Below are 8,385 nucleotides of genomic sequence, written 5' to 3'. Positions count from 1 at the left end.
AAAGGGAGTTGCAGCTAGGTGCATCTGCAAAGACCTACATTTTGCATGTCTATTTGCATACCCAGAACAAGTAACTGCATTCCTAAGTGCATATGTGAAATGTATGTTGTATAATGTGTGTGTGGGAGGGTTATTTTGCAGATATGCCCTCTAAATGATCCTTTGAAAAATTGGCCTTCAGACATGCTCTTTTGGGGGAGATTTTCAATGGCACAAAGGACCCTTTGAAAGTTGTTGGAAAGTGGGCACCAACCATCCCTGCATGCTTTTGAAAATCTTGGCAAGGTCACTGTACTAGGTGGGATGGGAATGCAAGACCAGGGGCCAGGTTGACAAAAGAACTCGGCACCTACCCTCCTCTTTCAGTGCCTAAGTCCAACATTTAGGCATCACTGCCCTTCACAAAGCCATCGCTCACCAGCTGCCTAACTCTGCAGGTGCCACATCCCTGTAGGTGCCTAGGTTGCTGCCAGTAGGCATGCCTAAAGCCATCTAAGTCCCGGGGGCAACCCACTGCTAACAAGCTGCTCAGAGCCCCGGCTCATTCCTCCTTCCCAGCGGCATTCTCAAACCTGGCGTTCCCCCATCTGTCTCACCGGGCGGGGTTCAGCTGGGTAGGTGTGCTCAGACAGGGGTGCGTGTGTATGTGTGTGTGTCTCCCAGCCCCGTGGTTAGATATAAATCCCCACTTTGCTTGATATGGAGCTTGGGATGGGGATTGGGTTCTCTACTCTGCCCCTGCTCCCTCTCTTGTTTTTTTTCTGAGAAACAGTTAACTTCAGGAGAGGCTTCATGGCTGAGAATCCTGAGTAGAGATACGTGCACCCCACTGCCCTGTGAGTCAGGCACCTAAGCCCAGATCAATGGGAGTTTTTTTAAGTTTTAGTTAATGAGGGAGAACCAGACACTTCTATAGCCAGTAATAAGACTAAATCAAAAGAGGAGCTACAGTAGGTGTTTGCAATTCAGTGCCCTCTAATCTGTAATAATAATAATGAGATGTGGAGAGAGACTTGTTACTCGGGCCTTGCTTTGGAGTTTCATTTTCCTTTTTGGGCTGTTTTTCATGCCCAGCATATTACTTTGCTGCTAAAATGGATTCTTTAAGCCCCTGATTCCTACAAAATGCAAGCCTTTATGACCTATGGGGTTTTATCTGTTCTTGAATCTTTTTACATATTATACAGTTCAAAATGCAACACCGTGCACCGTATATTTCTGCCTAGACTGCAGGGCTTGTTAAACACTGCTCAGTGTTGAAGCTGTTGGGTACATGCACTAACACTGCTCGGTGGCTCAGGACTACTAGACACTGATGTACCAGTTTGGATAAAATAAAAACTGACCAAAACTTAAACTAGGCCAAATCCCACAAGTGACTGGGCTCAGCAGAGTTCTCACTGGGTGAAATTCTGTGGCCTGTGCTATCTAGTAGGGCAGACTCAATGATCTATAGTCTCTTCTGGCCTTAAAATCTACTAAGTTTTGGTGGTTGAAGTTCAGCTACTGCTTTCCCCCACTATTGTATTGTAATGATTATTTATTCTGCAGCAGCACTTTAGAGGCCCCAGCTGAGATTAAGGCCCCATTGTACCAGGCACCATTTAGACTGCAATGAACTGCACCTGGCAGAGGGGCTTGCAATCCAATAGACAAGACAGGCAAACGGTGGGATGAAGGAAATGCTTTTCTCCCAGTTTTACGGTAGGGATCCTGCCTTAGTCCCACTGACTGGACTTCTAGTTCAGTGGGGAAGTCCATATTCAGTGGGCAAGGGTCTCTTTTCGACTGGACATTCTGGTCGAAAACCAGACACCTGGCAATCCTAGTGGGGAGTAATTAACCATTGGAACAATTTACGTAGGGATGTGGTGGGTTCTCTATCAGTTGGAGTCTTTAAATCAAGATTGGTTGTCTTTTTCTAGCTCAACCCCAAGACGGGGGCTTCATGAAGGAATCACTGGTTGGAATTCTCTGGCCTGTGATATACAGGTTAGACTAGGTGGTCATAACCGTCCCTTCTGGCTTTAACGTATATGAATCTATGAACTCATTAGGCTGCCACTGAAAGGGGAGATAGTCCATCAACCACCACTGATGGACTGCTCGGAGGACGTGAGTAACAAATTATTTGCAGACTTTCCTCCGAGAAGACATTAGGAGGAGCTGGGACCTGTTGACGGGTGAGTGTGTATGGAGGAAGAGAAGAAGGAAGAGTGCTGGTGTCCTTTGGCGGGAAAGGGAGACCTACCGGGATCTCTTCAAAAGTTTTGCTGCTTCAGACTTCTTGAGTACTCTGAGCAAATCACTTAGTCTATATGTGCTTCATTTCCCATAGGTACAATAGCATTGCCCTACCTCAATGGAGTATTATTGAGAGACCAAATCTATTAAAAATTGAGGGATGTTCAGGTACTGCAGTAAGGGGGTCAGGTAAGTGCCTCAGATACATAGCTAGAACTAGCAAGCTGAGCATATTTCTCGCTTTTAGGGTGGGATTTTCCAAAGCATTCAATATTGGCCTAACCCTGCTCTCACTAAGAGCAGTGGGAGTTTTCCCTTTGTCTTCAGTGAATAATTTAGGCCAATGGAGAGTGCTTTTGAAAATCCCTCCTTTAATCTTTCCTCCCATTTTGTCACCATGGTAACAGGGTGCCCATAGCCAAATGCAATATTCCAGGTGTGGTTACCTCAGAGCCCTATGGAAAGGACCTATCTGCCTGCTTCTTTTATGATACAGTGCTTGGGGCACTAGCTTTCCTTGCTGCCCTATGACATTGCAAAATTGTGTTTAATTTTCTCTTTACTATTATCCCTAGATCTCTCTGTGTTACAGCGTTTCAGGTTTCACCCTCGCACTAAGTAAATGCGTTCTGGATTGACTTCCCCCTCGCCCCGTGGTGTGGGCTTGAAGTTTGCTCATTTGCTTCCTGAATCTGTAACTTCTCTCAGCTCCTAGTATTATTTCTCCGTTTTGGTAGGTGTCCCAACTCCTCCCAGTTCAATACCATCTGCAAATGTAATTAATTTGCTCTTTTCTCCCTTTCTCCCTTTTCTCCCTTCTCTTGTGACACCTTCTGAGAATCTGTCAGTTAATGAGCTGATCTTACTCACTGATAGGAAAAAAAAAATACTTCCAGATGAATAAGCACCAGTAATTTACTGCAATTCAAACATGTGACCATTTCTTCTTTCCCTAATTCTATCAACAAAAAAAAAAGGGGGTGGGGGGGAGACAATCAAGTGTGTCTTGCAAGATCTGTTCTTCATAAACTCAAGCAGTGTATTATTCCTCGTCTTATCTTCTAGATATGTAGTACTTTATCTCTCTTAGTCTGTGTTCCATTATTTTACTAAGGATGGAGGATAGACTTATGGAGTGGTAATTTCCAGAATCCTTTATTTTATTTCATTTTGGCCTGGAAAACTGAGGAGAAAGCAGGATAATAACTACCAAAACTATTGAAATCATCATAAAATGAAAATATATTCTTTAGGTAAACTAAAGGCCATATTATAAATAATTACTCTATGAAATATTGGTTTTACTTTGTGATTTTAGTAATAAATACACCTCTACCTCAATATAACACTGTCCTTGGGAGACAAAAAAATCTTACCGTGTTATAGGTGAAACCGTGTTATATTGAACGTGCTTTGATCCACTGGAGTGTGCAGCTCTGCCCGCCCACCCCGCTCCCCGGAGCATTGCTTTACCGCGTTATATCCAAATTTGTGTTATATTGGGTGGCGTTATATCGACGTAGCGGTGTAGCTTATTATATATCTGAAATGCTCCTTGCTCTCCTGTTTCAAAACAAACTCCAATTTCCTAGTGGACTGAAAGAAAGTTTACTTTATACTTCATAAACTCTGTAAGGAACTTTTCATTTGAAGGGAAAGTTAACTATCTGAAACAAAATGACAAGTGTATTGGTCATACTTTTGCATTCCATGTACCAGCAGGGAGGAAAAAATGGTTATTTCACAGGATTTTAAAACTAGAATAAATGTTTTAAAGGAGAATATATATTTCAGGATGGGAAGTGGTAGGAGGTGTGCTATTTTTATCTGTTTACTCATTGAAATAAAGATGAGCATGTAAATTATAACTAATCTCTTAGGTTACTTTTACATTGATGGTATAAACAGGTTTTTCTTTGCTTCTCAGTTCTTTTTGGCCTAAACATATGAACAAATTCAATACCTTGAACACAGCAAATCCTAATTTCTGTAGAAAGGAAGTGTGAATACTTTCTGTTTTCCATTTACTTTTTGTCCACTCAAAAATAAAAGCAATGCTTACAAACCAAACTTTGAGAATACCCTGAGTAAAATGCCAAAGCAAGTTTGTTTTAATTTAATAGTCAGTATCTTTTAAGACAATGCATTGCAAATAAGTATGTAGTGTCATTTGCACTATTTGACTTTTTTATTCATGGTTTTCAGAGAAAATAGGTGTGCAAGTCACTTTTAACTTGACACAGAATGGCTAAATCCAGCAGGCCCTGGGCAAAAGCTGTTACAGACATTTTACAGCAGATCTCATCATCTCTGTGACCCAGCCATTAGAGAGCAACATTGCTTCCTCAGTCACACACACACACAGACACCTTATAGTTAGCCCCAGAATGCATTTGTCTCCCCTCCCCCCCCCCCCCCCCCAAACCCCCGAAGGACTACCACGTAGAGCTGGGTGGGGAACTGTTTTCCAGTCCCATGAGAGTTTTCAAGACATCCACTTCTTTTCCCATCCCAAAATGGGACAAAGAGTCAAAATCTCAAAAACTGGCACAAGTTGATCATCTGAATTGTTTTTCAGCTTGAGTCAATGGAAACATTTCATGTAGGGTTTGTCTTAACAAACATTTAGTTTGTAGCAAGCTTGTGAGCACTTACAAGTAACCTCATTGTCATCAATGCCACTGTTTGTGTAAATGCACCATGTAGAGGAAGGGTTGCACAATATCACCAATAGGGCCCCATTCTATTTACATGTAGGCCCCTTTACACCTCATTGGCAGTGTAAAGGACACATTAAATGGGTTTAAATGATACCTACATCCACTTTATAGCTCCTGTACACAGCCACCTCTCACAGGACAAGGCTTCCTGCCAAGACTCTGACATGGAGGAGGCACAAGAAAGAAAGGAAGCTGACTTGTCTTTAATACTGAACGAAATCAGGTTGAGTAATGGCTAATGCCGAACAGTGTGCTGAGGAGAAATGACTAGGGTTAAACTGATTTAAATGCCAGGACAAGTGCTGTAGAAGATAGAATTAGCAGCAATGAGGCTAATATTACAGGCCACCAAAGAGACAACGAAATGCATAACATGAAAATGTGCTCGCTTTCATAAAACTGATGACCTGGAAAATTGCCACAGGAGGTCCGATTTGAGTCATTGCACACCGAGTTCATTCACCCTCTGCTCATGGATCTAGCTGGAGGGACAACTCCTATTTTCTTAACACTCCAACACTAAGTGCTCACAGACTTCCCACCAGCAAGCCCAGAAGTGACAAGGAACTAACACTAGCGCTTACGGTGGGTTTTTTGGGGGGGGGGAGGGGGGGAGTTCACACAAAAAGAATCTGCATTCAAAATGGTCCAAAATAAAAAGAAATAGTGTATGAAAAGCATTCCGCTTACTTTTTCAAGATCTTTCAGCTGAATTTTCTTGGAAAAGGCAGTATCTAGCAAGCTGTGGTCTTCAATAAGCCTTGCAGTACTGTTATTAGTTGAATTGAAGATTTATACTACTGTGGTGCATGGAGTCCTCAATACCCCTTGTGGTATACAGTGTACAATGACACTTACAGGCCCTGCTCCGAAGATCTTACATGCTAAGAAAACACAGAGATTCTTGGAAGGGGCATAGATTTCAGCCAGCCCAGCAAAACGTTTGTGTTTGTCAAGGCTCAAGGTCTTGATCCACGACAATAACTTGGCGAAGGAGAGATCTCTGGGATAACAGCACCGAAGAGGAATAGTATTAGTGCACATTTAACTAAGCACATGCCTGACTGTGGAGGATTCTTTGGTTTAGTCTTCCTATCACTGGCTTGTTTGTGTGCTGGTATCTCGGGATTCTGCTGACCATATGGATACATGTATTGTTTGTTTGTGTTGGAGGCTGGCAGCATACTGTCTCCAATTTCCCACCCGGAGCTCCTGCAGTGGAGTTGTTGTCTGAGCTCCCCAAACCCTCCCACTCGGTTTTTCTGAGCCTGATTCAATGCCCATTGAAGTCAATGTGAGCTATTCCAGTGTGTTCGGTGGGCTTTGGATCAGGCCCCTAATGGATAAGAAGGGCACCATCTGTGTAGATATTTTAAAATGTAGAAGAAGATGCTGAAATTCCCCCTTCATTATGATTATTGGCTCATTGCATTTGCTTTTGAAGAAATCATTCATTAAATTTTATTTTCTATTTTAATTTGTCATTTTATACCAGTTAAACTAGAGCGCGCCCTAGAGGCAGTTGTGTGAAAAGCCACTCAGCTTGATTTCAGCTCTTCCTGTAGAGCAGTGGTTCTCAAAGCCAGTCCGCCACTTGTTCAGGGAAAGCCCCTGGCAGGCTGGGCCGGTTTGTTTACCTGACGCGTCCGCAGGTTCGGCCGATCGCAGCTCCCACTGGCTGCGGTTCGCTGCTCCAGGCCCGAGGGGGCTGCGGGAAGGGCGGCCAGCACGTCTCTTGTCCCGTGCCACTTCCCACTGCCCCCACTGGCCTGGAGTGGCGAACCGTGGGGAGCTGCGATCAGCTGAACCTGTGGACGGGGTAGGTAAACAAACCGGTCCACCAGGGGCTTTCCCTGAACAAGCGGCGGACCGGCTTTGAGATCCACTGCTGTAGAGCATTGTAAGAAATGCTATGGCCCTGTGGTTTTGTTAATCTGACTTTAGTTCATGCTCGGGCTCCAGAGTGCAGCTACTCTAAAAATACTGTGCAGTTTAACCTCTATTATCTGCAGTATGCTCCAGAGAGCCGCTCCTGGAAGGTCTCTGTTTGCCCGCTATTCCTCCTTGCTTATTGGAGGTGAATTAAAAGTTGTCATTCCTGTTATTGTTTTCCTACAAAAACATACTCACAGGCTTATGTGTTTAATTTAGGCATGTGGGTCACATGTAAAGGCCCACAACCTGGACCTCATTTCAGGAGTGCACTGTGCAACAAAGGAGGAACGCACAAGTGTTTCTGCAATCCTAGGCTGCCTATATGTGTTATCGGTGCTCTAACTGTCATCAGCCCTAAAGGAAAGTTTGCTGCAGAGCACAGAAACCCCAGCCATGCCCCATGAGCTCTGGAGTCACCCCCGTGCATTATAAGTCTGGAGGCAGTTGCCACAGCAGTGTCTATTGTAGGTGAAGGAGCTGGCAGTGGTATACCTGATTTCAGTGCAACTACTCCCTTACTTAGCCCCCATCCAGTCAAGTAGCAATGTTGGTTAAGAAAAACACATTGAAACTGAGATAAATTGAGGTCAAGAGCTATAACGATGTTGATCGATGGATTACATGAAGCACATGCTTCACATCCCATTTAAGTCAGCTGTTATACTCCTAATTGGGACAGTGGATAAAAGATGCATAGTGAATAGGAGGGACAAGGGAGCATTAATAAGAACAGTAATACCTAGCTCTTCTGTAGAGCTTTTCATCAGACAGAGAGCTCATGTGCCCTCGCTTTAAGGGTATTTCAATCTATAGGACGTGTCACTGGGGTACTCATTAATTATCTCCTCACTGTACTCAGCATGCCTCATCTCCTTCATTAGACTGGGGTTATACTGACATCACCTAGAAAAAGTAGCCTATTAAGCCAGACAAAGTAATAGAAATTGCAGCGTGATCTGCCCATGTTATAGGCACTATATTTGGGTCAACTAGAAAAAAAATCTCTTCTCATTCACGGTTCATTCCTGTGAGGGACTGAACGCTGGGCTCCAATTCAGCATACTGGCTTCAATGGGACAGTGTAAGTGGTTACCTGCTTTGCTGGATCTGACGAGATTATATTAAGTACAATAGAGTCAGAGTGTAAGGCCAGAAGAGATTACCAGATCATCCAGTCTGGCCTCCTGGACATTATAGGCGACCAGCACCCGACAACCACAGTTAGATCAAAGCCTTTCAACCCTCGGGAGACTAGACTAATTTGTGCCATAGGCAGAGAACAGGAGGGACCAAGGTGCACCAGTGTCTGAGGCCCCCACAATGGCAGGGGGATGATTAAATGAGACATATCTAGATAATCCTGGCAAGGAACCCATACCCACAGACTGCAGAGGAAGGTGAAACCCCACAAGGACCCTACCAATCTGGCCCAGGGGAAAATTCCTTCCTGACCCCCCATATGGAGAGAAGGGCCAGATCTTGATCT

This window comes from Mauremys mutica, chromosome 5, assembly GCF_020497125.1.
Source record: "Mauremys mutica isolate MM-2020 ecotype Southern chromosome 5, ASM2049712v1, whole genome shotgun sequence".
Taxonomy (NCBI): Eukaryota; Metazoa; Chordata; order Testudines; family Geoemydidae; genus Mauremys; species Mauremys mutica.
Note: the sequence above shows the minus strand (reverse complement) of the source record.